The sequence below is a fragment of the Hordeum vulgare genome, chromosome 3H, assembly GCF_904849725.1.
Source record: "Hordeum vulgare subsp. vulgare chromosome 3H, MorexV3_pseudomolecules_assembly, whole genome shotgun sequence".
Classification (NCBI taxonomy): Eukaryota; Viridiplantae; Streptophyta; class Magnoliopsida; order Poales; family Poaceae; genus Hordeum; species Hordeum vulgare.
The window spans coordinates 278,696,475-278,713,944 of record NC_058520.1 but is presented as its reverse complement, the minus strand read 5'-3'; positions in this window follow the sequence as shown (position 1 = coordinate 278,713,944).

The following is a 17,470-nucleotide window of genomic DNA, read 5'->3' as shown; positions in this document are numbered from 1 at the left end:
AACCGCTTGGCCTCCTAGGCTCATCGAGGGCCTTTGCGAGGGACGCTTGGGCATCTTTGTCAAGCTGCTTGTAGTGCGCTTGGGCCTCCTCACCCCACTGGTGGGAGAGCTTCGTCACCTCCCGAAGCAGGCTCCACCCCTCCACCAGGCACCACCGCTCCTCAGCGTGGACATGTGCCTCCTTCCCGATGCTGGTGAGGCCTCACCCCAGGGTGCGGTGTTGTTCTACCCAGCCATGTAGGTCAGCATATTGAATATGCCGGCAAGTCACAAAAGAGAGGTGTAAATATCATCTATATTATATGCATATATGGCAGGTGGGGTTGTAGTTTAAGTTTTTGCGTAAAGCAAATTTTCCTACAACATGAGAAAGGGTTAAAGCAAAATTTACTACATTGTTGGTTGTTAATGAGAACGTTCCACCAACCATTTCTCATAACCAAGTTATAAATATTACCCACATCAATAATAAATGGTGTTGAGAATTCCTCATAACTTCAGTTCCTTCGGCTCAAGTTGTCCATGATCGTGGACACGGCTAATCGATTAGGTTTGAGTACTCTGTAGAGTTTTGCACACGTTCCCCACAAGATTTGATCACCTCCGTTGGAGTCCTCGCACTTTAGGGTGTTTGAGAACCGGGTGATCAAAACATGGTCTTTCAACGGGTTCCTCATAGCCTCTGTCGGTGCCCATCCAATCCTACCGTTCGTCTACATCTTGTAGCACCGCCCGTCCAAAGTCACCACATTGTCCAACCAAGCCAGAGCCCATAATGACTTGTGGCTGTGCAGGTAGGCCTTGGGTCTTGAAATATCCATCGATCTCTTTGAGCATGGGTGAAGCTTTCCGCAAGATATCATGGCGATTCTCCATGCATCTCGGGTCCTCCGATGGTTTTCCGAGGGAGCCCATCTGAACCGTTCTTCACCCAAAGGTATATGTCGTTCTGAGGTCTTGCAAGTCTTGGAGTCTTCATGTCTTGATTATTAAGTTTCTCACAACACTCATGATAAACACTCGACCAAACCCCGCCTACTAGGAGCATAGAAAAATAACGTCCCGGCCAAATTAACAAGGGTTTAGGGGTGCCTATCATAACATACAACTCAATAACCAAAGTTTCCAGGTACCTACTTGCATGCAATGGGTGAAGAAGGTTGAAACTAATGCAATAAAACCATAGGTAAAAATATGATCAATGTGAACTTGCCTGGTATTACTTGATGAAGATAGTCGCTCTCGTAATCCTGATAATTCTACTCGTCACAGTCCGAGCAATCTATCGTAAATGAATAGCATTCAATAAACATCCATGCCAAAAGGAAGAACCAAAAGTACATAAGAACAAAACATGTCTTGGTGCAAAAGAAAAACACACTAAGGTTTAATAAAAAAAGGTTCTAAGTGTGTTGTAAAGTGAAGGTGCAGGAATGGGATCAAAAGAGATAATGGAGGGTGAACTATTGATATATACGTTTAGGGTGGAGATACTATGAAAGGCGATCCCAACTATGCGGAGAGCACCATGAGAGACAAATAGCATAGGGTATAAGAATTTACTTGCAAAAATAAATAATTGAAATGGAGCACTACAACGCAAGTTATAGCGCATTGAAGTATGAATCAAATTTTAATTCCATAAAGGTCAAAAGTATTTGAATTGGAGCATGGTTGTTATGAATAGAAAGTACATAACACAAGTGTTTAGGGGCAAAAGGAATCAAAGGAAAAAGGTGCTACGGTTTGCAAGGTATGATCAAACGAAGGTTCAAATTCAAATTTGGATAGCTCAAATTTGAAAGGTTCAAAGGTTGAAACTAATGAAGCTACTACAAATGGGATGTCAATGTGAACATGTAGAAAAAAGAATTACTAGATTTCGAATAACGAATCAAAAGATATAAGTAATTCAATATGGCATTGAATCAAATTAGAACGCGTTGTGGCAACGCTAGTATGGACAAGTGGAGTAATGACTATGATCGAAATTATATATTGGAAAGATAACACTAATTGACACAAACAAAAAAATTACTTTCATACGAATCCGATGCAATTGGATTAATCTAAAACAGAGTTACGAATAAAAAGATATGATCAAAAGAAGTTTGAATAAGAGTGTGAACAAATTTGGAAATTTTAAATTTTCAAAAAGCTGATATGATAGGTTCACCGGATAGGTGGGATCAAGACGAAACTCTAGGCGTTGGTTTCATCTAATTCGGATAAACGAGTAAAAAGTTATGGCTATTTGAAAAATCAGGGCCAAGCTGTTTTACCAAAGAAAAGTGTTATGTCTAAAAGAATTACTAATGTGTAAATACACACACTAATTGATAAATCTAATTACTCTACCGTATACTAGTGTAGGCATACTAGTCTAGAAATAATAAACTACAAGAGTATAAAAGAAAAATACGAAGAGAAATACCTTTAGAATGCAGAGTAAGAATTAATTCCAAAGACGAGACGGTTTCCAGAAATCCCGTCGGAGAGAAGAAAATATTTTTATTCAATAAACCTAGTTAAACCAAAAGATTGATTTAACGAGAAGTAGATGATTTTTTTTGGATGCTTCTATGGAGCTATATTTATAGGTGAAAGGAAGGCCTAAAGATCACTAGATAGGCAATGTGGGACTAAACGTATACGTATTGTGGAGAAAAGATAAAGAAAGAGGGGGAGAAGTGGCGCATGGGCCTTCGGCCAGCTCGAGTGACTGTGTAGCGCACTTTCCTGTTGATTTTCTTTTTTTCGGATGAATAGTGTTCGTGGTGAATAGTGTCGTTTTTTATTTTTGAAAATAAACAGCGAAAAAAATATAAACAAAATTAAGAGAATATTTTATATAGGCATATTATATATCAAAATTTTCAGAATAAAATGTCCTACAACTAGAACATATTTTCAAGACCAAATAAAATAATTTAATTTTTTGCAATAACTTTAAAATGAAAAGGAATTTGAATTTCAAATAAATGGCAAATACTTAAAATTTGAATCAAGACATTGTCTCTGATTTTTGGAGTGTTATTTTCCTCCTCTCATTTGATTTTTTTACCAGAGGGTTTTGAAAATATTGAAACTCGAAATTGAATAGGGATTCAAAATAGAAAATTTTGGGAAAGTCATTTTATTCCCTCTCATTATTTATTTTAAAAAGTTTGAAATTCCACTCAATTTCAAACAATCAATCACACATCATTCAAGCAAAAAAATCCTAATTATTTACTTTTATAACATTCCAAAATTTATAATTTTGGGATGGTACACACAAAATCTAAAAAATTGAATAAGCTTTGCTTTGCTCATGTTCTTTATTTAGCCCCTTGGAGTTTGTTTTCCTTTTGTTTCATAGGGCCTAATCAGTGCTAGACAACTAGGAATGCAAGAGTAAGGAAGAGAAGTGTGTAAATTCGCAACCGTGAAGGTATCACCTACGACCCCCATGTTTTGCACTTCAAATACTTAGAGTAGATGTAGTTGTTGTATGTGTGATACGTCCATATGAGAGTAAGTCTTCATTGTTGAGACAATGGTTTTGTTCTAGTAACTGGAATAATTTTGTAGTCTTTGTTCTATTTAGTTTAGACAACCAACACTTGTCTTGAGACTATTTTTCATGAAATGATATTAACCAAGGATAACTTTCCACAATAGTAAGTCTTTTCAAGACTTGGGAGTTGAGAAAAATTGTAGTGGAAATGATGTTTCAAAGTTTCAAGCCCATGTTGTTAATTGGAATAGACTTAATAACACTTGTGGATTAAATTGTCTACAGGAACTTACTTGAAGGGTGAGTGATATTCTGCCAAAAAAATTGTGGTCTATCTCTTATGTGGTGCTTAACCTCCTTGTTGGTGCCATGTCCCCGCTCCTCTATGCATGTGTACGTTTGTAAATGTGGCTTTGTCACCTTTCTTGATGTTATGCTGAGGACTACACTAGCCAATGAACGATCTACCAAGAGCGATACCTCAGATTTCGGCTATGAGTTTGTTACCGTATGTAGTGGCAACACTACACACGAATATTATTTGGCTTTGTCTTGAGTTGGTACGTATGTGGTAAATAAAGGGGACTGGTCAAAATATCTTTAAAGTGACATATTTCTAAGGTCCATAGTTCCCAAACATTAAACCTAAACAAAAACCTATGCATGATCACTTATTTGGCATAATCCCTTCACGTGACAATCAAAGTTCCAGCAAACAATGCTTGAAGTTAAGTGCTTGACAGCCTAGAGAGGGAAATAATTGTGGGTGTGCCTATGAGCACTTGAGCATGATATTTTATGTTTTTATGGCTCTATCAAAGTAAAACTCTTTTGTGGATTCCCGACAAGCAAGTGTTGTCTAGAATAAATAGAATAGAGTGTTGCAAATTTGGCTTGTCTAGTAGATCAAGAAGTTCGGTTGATTTTCTTTGCTTCACTAATAATTTCACCATAATCATGACACCGCTACATCTATGCTAAGTTTTCACGTCAAGAAGCGGAGTGCTATCTAGGTGTGTTGATGAAAAGTGAACCAAAACCTTCTCGTTATTTCGATCTAAAAAACTGAGTTCCGTATGCTTTAGATATCTCTTTGTGTTGCTCGAGGACGATCAAGTTTAAGATTGGGGGAGTTAACGAGTTATATTTTTACACTAATTAACCAAGATATTTCATTTTAAAGGAGATATTATCTCTAATATTGTTACTAATAACAAAGGAATGCAAAGGATTCCACAAATCCTCTCTTTGATGTTTCTCCATAGGAAATGGGCTAAAAGGGAAGAAACCATGGCAAAGAAGGAAAATGGAGGAATAAAGAATCAATACGAGTCGTTTCTGCGAATATAGACCAAAAGACGATGTTCCATCTGAGCACACACATCCGTATGAGCGCCCATTTGGCGTGGAGTTCAAGGCAAATCATCTACGTGAACAACTTTTATAAAGGGGGCCTTATCGAAATGTTAAGAGAAGGATGATGAATGATCACAAAAGATAGAATCTCGTGATGACATTCATCCACAAACCCTAGTCACCACCATTTACATCCACATTGCCACCTCCACCACCATAGTGCTCTTGCATCTAGTTCATACTTGTAATTGTGCATCGCACAAGGCATCCATTATAAGACATATTGCAATCAACCAATCTCAATATTTATTCTCCAATGATTTCCTTTGTGATATGATCTCCATGTGTGAGTAATTTGGTAAGGTCTGGTTTGAGGCATGAGCCTTACGACCCAAGGTATTTGTTAACGGGATCAATGGAAGACTTTGACATAACGTCCCATATGTGTGAAATAAAAATGTTTCGTAAAGATGTCTCTTATCTTGTCCACGATGTTCATCGCTGCAAGTACCCGGGATCATGGAGATCGAGCACTGTGAGGCTAGGAGCAAGGGTACCGTGAAGTGTTATATCGAATAGTGGTCATAGTAAGGGTCATTAGGGTAACATGGATCCTTGGGTATAGATGAGGTGTAGTCATTAAACACCAAAAGCTCTTGCGTGATTTTATTATCTTAATTATTATAGAAACCCCGTGTGACCGATAGGGCGTGTGGTAGGACAACTGATTATTGATGTAGGACTCATGTCGTTCAAGATGTTATTTGGAGACATACCCCACTGTGATGTGAAACAAGCATATATCGATGGGAGACTTCCCGAGCACAAATTGGTAACCTATTCGATCCCAATGCAAATATAAGGTTGCATGCATAAATACCTCATACCCGTAACTCTTTATGTTATAAGTGTTTGAGACACTATTTTCTTTTTGATTCGATCAAAAGCTGAATTTTACACTTGGACAAAATCTTGCTAGAGACCATCACTTGAAGGGAATCTTCCTCTCATGGGTTCTATAGGTGAAGTATATTATTTTCTGTTGCAATATTGGATCAATAAAAAGGAAGTATCAGCCGCTCTCTCTCCTCCTTCTCCTCTACCTTCAGCAACATCCTGCTCGTCTGCTCGACCTTGCAATTCATGCTCAAAGAGATGATGAGTTGATGACCTGGAGATAGAGAGTGGGTGAGATGGTTCAAAACGAGAGGTTCAGGCAAGGACGCACTCAATATGAAGAACGTTCGTGTCTGTCGAGTCGGTAGTAAATGTTTTTTATAATGTAGCAACCCAACCGGCAACAAGATTCGTGCAAATGATCTAATGGCAATGGCACTAGTCGATGTGAAAGATCAAAAATATACTGTCGAATATTGAACGATTGGGCCATTCATTGGTCCACTTGGCATGGCAGCACAATATTGTTGCAAAGTAAGACCCCCACAAATGTAGGATCAAAAGTATGTCTAGAGGGGGTGATTAGACTACTTGACAAAATAAAAACATAACCTTTTCCCAGTTTTATCGGTTGGCAAGTTTTAGAGATTTTACCAAGTCTAGCACACCCTACACATGAAAGTCTACGAGTGTAGCAGTAGACAGTAAATACATGCAATTGTAAGTAGAGGGTAGGGATAGGAATATCAAACCGAATGAAGACACAATGATTTCTGGCGTGGTTCCGGTAGGTACGTACACGCTGATGGAGACTTCAACCCGCGGAGGGTAATGGTTGCGCGAGTCCATGAAGTGCTCCACCCACAAGGGGTCGACAAAGAAGCAACCTCGTATATTCTACCATAGATTTCGTCCATGAAGGACTAGCCTCACTTGGGGTAGACCTTCACTAAGTAGGTGATCTCCTTGCCCTTACAAACTTATTGGTTGAACTCCACATGATTGGAGCCTCCCAATAAAGACCTAACCAATCTAGGAGACACCACTCTCCAAAAGGTAATAGATACGGGGTGGATGATGAACTCCTTACTCCAATGCGTCAAAAGATAGTCTCCTCAACACTCAATCACTGTGTCAAAAACTGGGCTTGGTAGAACAAATTTATTGGGTGGAAAGAAACTCGGGGAGGCTATAAATAAAGATCATATGGTTGGAGTGGAAAATCTTGATCTAGACACTTTAATAGGTGCTTCTCTCTTAGAAAATGAATGGTGGGAGTGTTTGCTTGTTCTAAGTGCTCTCTCTTTGAATGAGAGGAACATGGAGGGGTATATATAGCCATCTCCAAAAATCCAACCGTTACAACATTATTGTCCAACTGATGGAACCAATGTAAAATTTCGGTTGCACAAACTAGTGGAAAATGCTCTTACTTTTGGGTTCTCGATGAGACCGATAGAAAGCATCTCGGTGAGACCGATTCGATTGACCTGGAGAGTTCTAGAGACTCGGTGAGACTGATCAACAAAACTCGGAAATTCCAATTTTATGCAAATGGGCAACTGCAAGTTAGTCGCTACTTGTCGGTTGTACCAAAGTGAATTTTGGTTGTACCGTTTTGCTAGGGTTTGGCTTGGGTTCTGTCTAAGGAAAATTCATAGAGGACGAAATGGAAATGTTGGTGGCATCAAATTTGATCTTTAGGGTTTTGGACAAAATGTTTTGTGGAAGAAATGTTGAGCTTTTTGGTGGCCAATTTCTAAGCACTTTGAGCAACTAGATCATCATAGGTACCTCATCCCCTTTTAGTAGTATTGGCTTTCCTATGGAATCAAACATGATTTCTCACTTCAAAATGAAAATGTAGAATCTTGAAACCTTCGCCAATTGATGTTCCTTGCATTTGGGAAATCTCCTCAGAATCCTAGACAATCCATTCATTGAACTTTTTCTAAAATATACTTGATAGACTAATTAGTTCAGTAAACTATATGTTGTTATTAATTACCAAAACCACCTTTTTGGTAATTGATGACAACATATATATCAAAGCTTGGACAAGAATAAAATCAATGCATAGCATCGTCGGTCTGAGAAGTATGTGATAAGTGAGACCTCCCCCTAAATTTGTTCATTATTTTAATTTTGCGTTGAATTTAGACGCACAATCGATTAGGATGTTGGGACACTCATCCATGTCACATATATCATGGTGGTGCGCAGAAAGGATATGAATTGATTACAACACGCATGGCACCAAACAACTGAGTGAATGATCATAATATAGATATCAAAAGGATATGAAATAGTAACATCCACCATAAAGCGTATGATTAATCACGACAAGTTTAAGATGACCAAAAGATAGGCCAAATGTTTATAAAAACAAGATAAGCAACGAAGAGCAACACTCTTTGTCTGAAAGCCCTATGATATATACATTTTGTCCCCTTTTGGCAACAAGTTACCAAAAAGCTCGAACGTATAGTGATAAATGTCATTATGGGCTTGATCTCCTCCAGGGTGGGATGAAGCTGCTTCGGTGGTCATGGAAGGAGTCTATAGAAGAGCGTCGACAAATGCTTCTGTAGAATTCCTCTAAGAAAGTGGAGCGGACTTGGGAGGTGCTGAAGGAGGCATTATAGATGTAGCAGTAGGTGCAGATACTGACGGTCTCGTCTCTATGGCAGCCTCTGCAACAGATCTAGCCTCAGTCCTGAACTGAGCAGTCATAGGAAGTGTAGGGATATCATCATCATCTGACCTCGGCAGGGGAACAACATATACCTCTTGATTCAAAGCATTTACCATGCTGCTCAACTCAATCACCTTGATGTCAAGGTCACGAAATTTTATCTCCATAATCCTCTCTCTGCTCTTCTGGTTTTGCAGCAGCCTAGCTATGTTCTTCTCCATTCTCTGGGTAGCCCTGACAAGATAGGCCATTTGACCATTCTTCTTCTTGAGGACTCGAGCACTAGCAGCTCTTGTTGCTTCTGCGTGGGCCTCTGCCTCAATTTCTGCTTGTGTAGTAGATGAAGTAGGATGAGAAGGATCCATCACCACAACATTGTCCTTGAACTCTGGATGGAGGGGCAGGTGTTGTCGATCAAGTAGATATAGGCTCTTTCCAACTTTGGAGTTGATGAGCACCTAAATATATGAAGCATATGCACAAGATCTCCTCTGATATGCAGCAGGCCTTTTGATGGTCGCCACAATGAGATCCATCACCCTGATCCTGGTGTGTCTATCGACACGATGCATCATGTTATTAGAGTATCCCCTATCATCTTATCATCTCCTGATTTGGTCATCAAAGTATGCCTCAATATTTTGTTTGAGGTAGGCAATCCTACTTGCAGAAAATAAACTAAGCCAAGCTTGTGAGTCTTCACATACTTCTTGGGAATTGGGTTATACATGTTGGCAATAGAGTTGTGGTTCATCTTGGCTTCAGAGTACACATCCAAGACACTCTCCTGCACCTTTGGGACTCCTAAGATGGTAGCCCACTCATCAAGAATTCACTGATATATGGTGCCTTCTATCATCCAGACTATCCTTCCATCTGGATAGAAATGAGAAATGGAGTAGAATAGCATGATTAGCTCGTCATTCCATGCAGTCATCTCTTTACCTACGAACTCATCAATGTCCATTCTCTTGAAATTCTCCAGGAAATGGGGGAAGTAGTCCATATTGGACTTGATGTACTTTCAAACGACTTATCTCATATCACTCACAGCCGGGTTCTTGTCAAGCAAGGTTGTCTCCTAAAAGTCTTGCTACTCCTTGGTGTGAAAGTGAGTGTTCTCTACAACTGCGTGATCATGTCTTGCTTGACAAGAACCCATATGGATGATTGTCTCTCCATTTCGTCGGTCCATCAGGGAAAAGCGAGTGTTCTCCCCCATTTCCTCAGTTATTTGTCCATCATTTCCTATGTTGGGAAACGTCGCATGGGAAACAAAAAAATTCCTACACACACGCAATACCTATCCATGGTGATGATCATCTATGAGAGGGGAGAGTGAATCTACATACCCTTTTAGATAGTTAATAGGAAGCATATATAATGTGGTTGATGTAGTGGAACATCTTCGCGATGCAAATCGCAGCCCATCCCGCGATCTCATCATGATCCATTGCGATCTAGTGCCGAACGGACGGCGCCTCCGCGTTCAGCACACGTCCAGCTCGATGACGATCACCACCTTCTTGATCCAACAAGAGCGGCGGAGAGGTAGATGAGTTCTCTAGCAAGATGGCGTGGTGGTGGTGGTGGTGGTGGTGGCAGGACTTCGCCAAGCTCTGTGGAACTAATCTACACGAGAAAGTGATCTAGAGAGAGAGAGGGCAGCCGTGGCTTATTAGGATTGGGGCTGCCCTCAAAATCCTCTATTATATATAGGAGGGAGGGAGGGGAGGAGGCAGCCACAAAAACCAATAAGGGTTCGGCCGAAGTCGAGAGGAGGTGGAGGAGTCCACCTCCAACACTACTCCTAGTAGGATTACATCTTGTCTCCTCTTCCCTTTTCCCCTTTTCTCCCTTCTTTTGCTCGTTGGCCGAAATAGCCTTATTGGGATTGCCGCACCAGCCCACTAAGGGTTGGTGCACCACCTTTAGGCCTATTAGGTTCTCTCCCGGGTGGGTGGCCCCTCCTAGTAAAACCCTCGAACCCATTCGTCACTCCCGGTACTTTACTAGTAATGCCCAAAAACTTTTTGGAAGCCAAATGCAACTTTCCTGTATATCGATCTTCACCTCCAGACCATTCTAGATCTTCTCGTGACATGTGGGATCTCATCCGGTACTCCGAACAAGTTTCGGTTACCCAACACACATAACTTAATAATACCGAAACATCACCGAACCTAAAGTGTCCAGACCCTGCGGGTTCGAGAAATATGCAGACATGACATGCGACACTCTCAGGTCAATTACCAATAGAGGGACCTGGATGCCCATATTGGCTCCTACATATTCTACAAAGATCTCTATCGGTTGAACCTCTATGTCAAGGATGGAGTTAATCCATTATGTTGTTCCCTTTGTCCTTCGGTATGTTACTTGCCCGAGATTCAATCGACAATATCTCCAGACCTAGTTTAATCTCGTTACCAGTAAATCTACTTACTCGTTCCATAATACAAGATCCCGTGACTAACTTCTTAGTTTCATTTATTTCAAGTCTTGTTGTGTTGTTGTATTATCGAGTGGGCCCTGAGATACCTCTCCATCACACAGAGTGACAAATCCCAGTCTTGATTCACGCCATCCGAACGGACACCTTTGGAAATACCTGTCGAGCACCTTTATAGTGACCCATTAATGTTGCGACGTTTGATACACACAAGGTATTCCTCCGGTGTCCGAGAGTTGCATGATCTCATGGTCATAGGAACAGATACATTGAGATGCACAAAATAGTATCAAAAATTGACACGATCATATGCTACGTTCATAGTTTGGGTCTTGTCCATCACATCATTATCCTAATGATGTGATCCAATTATCAAGTGACAACTCTTGTCTATGGCCAGGAAACCTTGACCATCTTTGATCAATGAGCTAGTCAACTAAAGGCTCACTAGGGACAATGTGTTGTCTATGTATCCACACATGTATTTCAGTTTCCAATCAATACAATTCTAGCATGGATAATAAACGGTTTTCATGTACAAGGAAATATAATAATAACCAATTCATTATTGCCTCTAGGGCATATTTCCAATAGTCTCCCACTTGCACTAGAGTCAATAATCTAGTTCACATCACTATGTGATTGTAATGAATCTAACACCCATGGGGTTTGATCATATCTTTCCTGTGAGAGAGGTTTTTAGTCACCGGGTGTGAACCTTTCAGATCCGTGTGTGTTTTACAAATCTCTATATCACCTTGTAGATGCAGCTACCATGCGCCATTTGGAACTATTCCAAATAATTGCTCCACTATATGAATCTGGTTTACTACTCAGAGTTATCCGGATTAGTGTCAAAGCTTGCATTGACGTAACCCTTTACAACGAACTCTTTTATCACCTCCATAATCGAGAAATATTCCTTAGTCCACAAGTTACTAAGGATAACTTTGACTATTTTCCACTAATCCATTCCTGGATAACTTTTGTACCCCTTGATAGATTCATGGCAAGGCACACATCAGGTGCGGTACACAACATAGCATACTATAGTGCCTACGGCTAATGCATAGGGACGACCTTCGTCCTTTCTCTTTCTTCTGTTGTGGTCGGGTTTTGAGTCTTACCCAATACTCACACCTTATAACACAACCAAGAACTCTTTCTTTGACTGATCTATTTTGAACTCCTTCAAAATCATGTCACGGTATGTATTCATTTGAAAGTTCTTTTAAGCGTATTTATCTATCTCTATACATCTTGATGCTCAACGTTCAAGTAGCTCAATCCAGTTTTTACTTTGAAAAACTCCTTTCAAAGAACCCTTTATACTTTCCAGAAATTCTACATTATTTTCAATCAATAATATGTCAACAAGATATGATTATCAGATATTTTATAGTGCTCCCACTCACTTCCTTGGGAATACATGTTTCTCATAAACTTTGTATAAATCCAAAAGCTTTGATCATCTCATCAAAGCGCATATTCCAACTTTGAGATGCTTACTCCAGTCCTTAGAAGGATCGGTGGAGCTTGCATATTTTTAGCATCCTTTAGTATCGACAAAACCTTATGGTTGTAACACATACAACCTTTCCTCAAGGAAACTATGGAGGAACCAATGTTTTGACGTCCTATCTTCAAGATTTTATAAATAATGGAGCAACTGCTAACATAATTTCAACAGACTTTTAGCATCGCTACGAGTGAGAAAGTCTCATCATAGTCAACTCTTTGAACTTGTTGGAAAAATCTTTGCGACAAGTCGAGATTTCTTAATGGTGATACTTACCATCATTGTTCGTCTTCCTTTTAAAGATCCATCTATACTTAATAGTCTTACGACCATCAAGTAGTTCTTCCAAAGTCCACACTTTGTTTTCATACATGGATCCTCTCTCAGATTTGATGGCCTCCAGCCATTTAGTTGGAATCCGGGCCCACCATCACTTCTCCATAGCTCGTAGGTTCATTGTTTTCCAACAACATGACCTCCAAGACAGGGTTATCGTACCACTCTCGAGCAATACGTGACCTTGTCAACCTACGAGGTTTGTAGTAATTTGATCTGAAGCTTCATTATCCCTATCATTAGCTTCCACTTCAATTGGTGTAGGCGCCACAGGAACAACTTCATGCGCCCTGCTACACACTGGTTGAAGTGATGGTTCAATAATGATCAAGTTTCCGACATCCTCCCACTCAATTCTTTCGAGGGAAACTTATTCTCGAGAAAGGACCCATTTGCTTTCCGATCCGAGATAGGAGGTATTCCCAACCGTTTTGGGTATCCTATGAAGATGCATTTATACGCTTTGGGTTCGAGCTTATCAGGTTGAAAGTTTTTCACATAAGCGTCGCAGCCCCAAACTTTTAAGAAACGACAGCTTAGGTTTCTCCAAACCATAGTTCATACAGTGTCATCTCAACAAAATTACGTGGTGCCCTATTTAAAGTGAATGCGGTTGTCTCTAATGCCTAACCCAAAAAACGATAGTGGTAATTCGATAAGAGACATCATAGTATGCACCACATACAATAGGGAGCGGCTATGACGTTTGGACACACGATCCCTCTATGGTGGTCCAGGTGGCATTAGTTGTAAAACAATTTCCACACTATCTTAATTGTGTACCAAACTCGCAACTCGGATATTCATCTCTATGATCATATTGTAGACATTTCATCCTCTTGTCACACGATCTTAAACTTCACTCTGAATTTACTTGAACTTTTCAATAATTCAGACTTGTGTTTCATCAAGTAAATATAGTAGTATCTACTCAAATCATGTGTGAAGTAAGAACATAATGATATCTACTGCGTGCCTCAACACTCATTGGATTGCATAGATCAAAATGTACTACTTCCAACATACCCTTGTAGATACCCTTGTAGATACCCTTGTCGATAGCTAAGCGGAAGCGTATATAACGTGGTTGATGTAGTGCAACATCTTCACGATCCAAATCGCAGCCCGTCTCGTGATCTCATTACGATCCATCCCAATCTAGTGCCGAACGGATGGCGCCTCCGCGTTCAGCACACGTACAGCTCGATCAGGATCACCTCCTTCTTGATCTAGCAAGAGCAGTGGAGAGGTAGATGAGTTCTCTAGCACGACGGCGTGGTGGTGGTGCCAGGACTTCGCCAAGCTCTGTGGAACTAATCTACACGAGAAAGTGATCTAGAGAGACAGGGCAGCCGTGGCTTATTAGGATTGGGGCTGCCCTCAAAATCCTCTAGTATATATAGGAGGGAGGGAGGGGAGGAGGCAGCCACAAAAAGCCCTAAGGTTTTGCTTTCTTGTTCCATCTCACTGGCAAACAAGGACTTCAGTCATCTTTCCCATGTGGCATGATTTGCATATCTCAAGTGATTCAAAAATTAAGTGAGTCCAAAGGATCCATCTGCATGGAGTTTCTTCATGCCTTTACACCAATTCGCATGGTTCGCATGTCTCAAACAATTCAAAAACGAGTGAGTCCAAAGATCCATCGGTATGGAGCTTCTTCATGCGGTTTACACCAATATGACTCAAGCGGCAGGGCTACAAGTAAGTGGCACTATCATTACTACTTTGTATATTTTGTCATCAATATCATGAACATGTGTATCACTACGATCGAGATTCAGTAAACCATTGAAGGTATTTATTCAAGCAAATAGAATAACCATTATACTCTTTAAAGGAATAATCGTATTGCAATAAACATGATCTAATCATGTTTATGCTCAACGCAAACACCAAATAACATTTATTTAGGTTCAACACTAATCCTGATGGTAGAGGGAGCGTGTGATGTTCAATCACATCAACCTTGAAATTTCTTCCAACACACATCATCACCTTACCCTTGCTCGTATCCATTTATTATGTAGCTTTTATTTCGAGTTACTAACACTTAGCAACCAAACCGGTATCTAATACAGTGGTGCCACTAGGAGTACTAGTAAGGTACACATCAATATCATGTATATCCAATATACTTTCAGCTACTTTGCCAGCCTTCTCATCTACCAAGTATCAAGGGTAGTGCTGCTTCAGTGACCATTCCCCTCATACTAGAAGCACTTAGTCTCGGTTTGGGTTCAACCTTGGGTTTCTTCACTAGAGAGGCAACTGGTTTGCCATTCATGATGTATCCCTTCTTGCCCTTGCCCTTCTCGAAACTAGTGGTTTCACTAACCATCAACAATTGATGCTCCTACTTGATATCTAGTTTTGTGGTGTCAAACATCGCGAATAACTCAGGGATCATCGTCTCTATCCCTGACATGCTATAGTTCATCATGAAGCTCAGTAGCTTGGTGGTAGTGACTTCGAAGAACTATGTCAATCACTATCTTATCTGAAAGATCAACTCCCACTCGATTCTAGAAATTGTAGTACTCACACAATCTAAGCACATGCTCAACGATTGAGCTTTTCTCCCTTACTTCGCAGACCAAGAATCTTGGCGGAGGTCTCATACCTCTCGACGCGCGCATGAGCCTGAAATCCTAGTTTCACCTCTTGGAACATCTCATATGTTCCGTGACATTCAAAACGTCTTTAGGCGCGTGAATTCTAAGCCGTTAAGCTACTAGGAGTACTAGTAAAGTACACATCAATATCATGTAAATCTAATATACTTTGGTCGACTTTGCCAGTCTTCTCATCTACCAAGTAACTAGGGTAGTTCCGCTCAAGTGAATGTTCCCCTCATAATAGAAGCACTTAGTCTCGGGTTTGGGTTTAACGTTGGGCTTCTTCTCTAGAGCGGCAATTGGTTTTCCTTTCATGAAGTATCCCTTCTTGCCCTTGCCCTTCACGAAACTAGTGGTTTCACTAACCATCAACAATTGATGCTCCTACTTGATTTCTACTTTCGCGGTGTCAAACATCGCGAATAACTCAGGGATCATCATCTTTATCTCTGACATGTTATAGTTCATCACGAAGCTCAATAGCTTAGTGGCAGTGACTTTGGAGAACTATGCCAATCACTATCTTATCTGGAATATTAACTCCCACTTGATTCAAGCGATTGTAGTACTCACACAATCTGAGCACTTACTCAACGATTCAACTTTTCTCCCTTACATCGAAGGCCAAGAATCTTTTCGGAGGTCTTATACCTCTCAACATGGGCACGAGCCTGAAATCCCAATTTCAGCTCTTGGAACATCTCATATGTTCTGTGATGTTCAAAACATCTTAGACGCCTCAATTCTAAGTCGTTAAGCATTACGCACGAAACTATCACGTAATCATCAAAAACGTGTATGTCAGATGTTCGCAACATCCACGGACGATGCTCGGGGTTCAGCACAACGAGTGGTGCATTAAGGACATAAGCCTTTTGCAGCAATGAGGACAATCCTCAGTTTACAGAACCAGTCCGCATAATTGCTACTATCATCTTTCCACTAAGTTTTCTCTAGGAACATATAAAACAGTAGATCTACGGCGCAAGCTACAACGCTATTTGCAAAGACATTTTTGACTTTGTTCATGATAATAAGTTCAATTAATCATATTACTTAAGAACTCCCACTCAAATTGACATCCCTCTAGTCATTCGAGTGTCGCGTGATCCAAATTCACTAACTCAAGTCCGATCATCATGTGAGTTGAGTTTAACTTCAATGGTGAACATATCCATGTTGATCATACCCACTATATGATCATGCTTGACCTTTCGTTCTCTTGTGTTCCAAGGCCATGTCTGTACATGCTAGGCTCGTCAAGTTTAACCCGAGTGGTCCACGTATGCAACTGTTTGGCACTCATTGTATGTGAATGTAGAGTCTATCACACCCGATCGTCACATGGTGTCTCGAAACGACGAACTGTCGCAATGGTGCATAGTCGGGGAGAATACAATTTTATCTTGAAATTTTAGTGAGGGATCACCTTATAATGCTAGTGTCGTCCTGAGCAAAATAAGGTGCATAAAAGGATTAACATCACATGCAAATCATAAGTGACATGATATGGCCATGAACTGGTGCTTCTTGTTCTCCATCACCAAAGCACTGGCATGATCTCCATCATCACCGGCACCACACCATGGTCTCCATCATTTTGCTACCATCGAGGTTGTCGCGCTAACCATGATGTTCTACTAAAGCTACTACTAGCGATAAAGCAAAGCATCTCGAAGCACAAAATAATTAAAGACAACCCTATGGCTCCTGCCGGTTGCCGTAACATCGACGTGCAAGTCGATATTTAACTATTCAACATGATTATCTCATACATCCAATATATTCTATCATTTCTTTGGCCATATCACATCACAAGCATGCCATGCAAAAACAAGTTAGACGTCCTCTAATTTGTTGTTGCATATTTTACGTGGCTGCTATGGGTATCTAGTATGACCGCATCCTATTTACGCAAAAACACAATGGTGATATGCAAGTTGTTATTTAACCTTCTCCAAGGATCGCCTCGGTCAGATCCGATTCAACTAAAGTTGAAGAAATATACACCTGCGAGTCATCTTTATGCAACAAGTTGCATCTTAGTCGATGAAACCGGTCTCTTGTAAGCGTACGAGTAATGTTGGTCCGGGCCGCT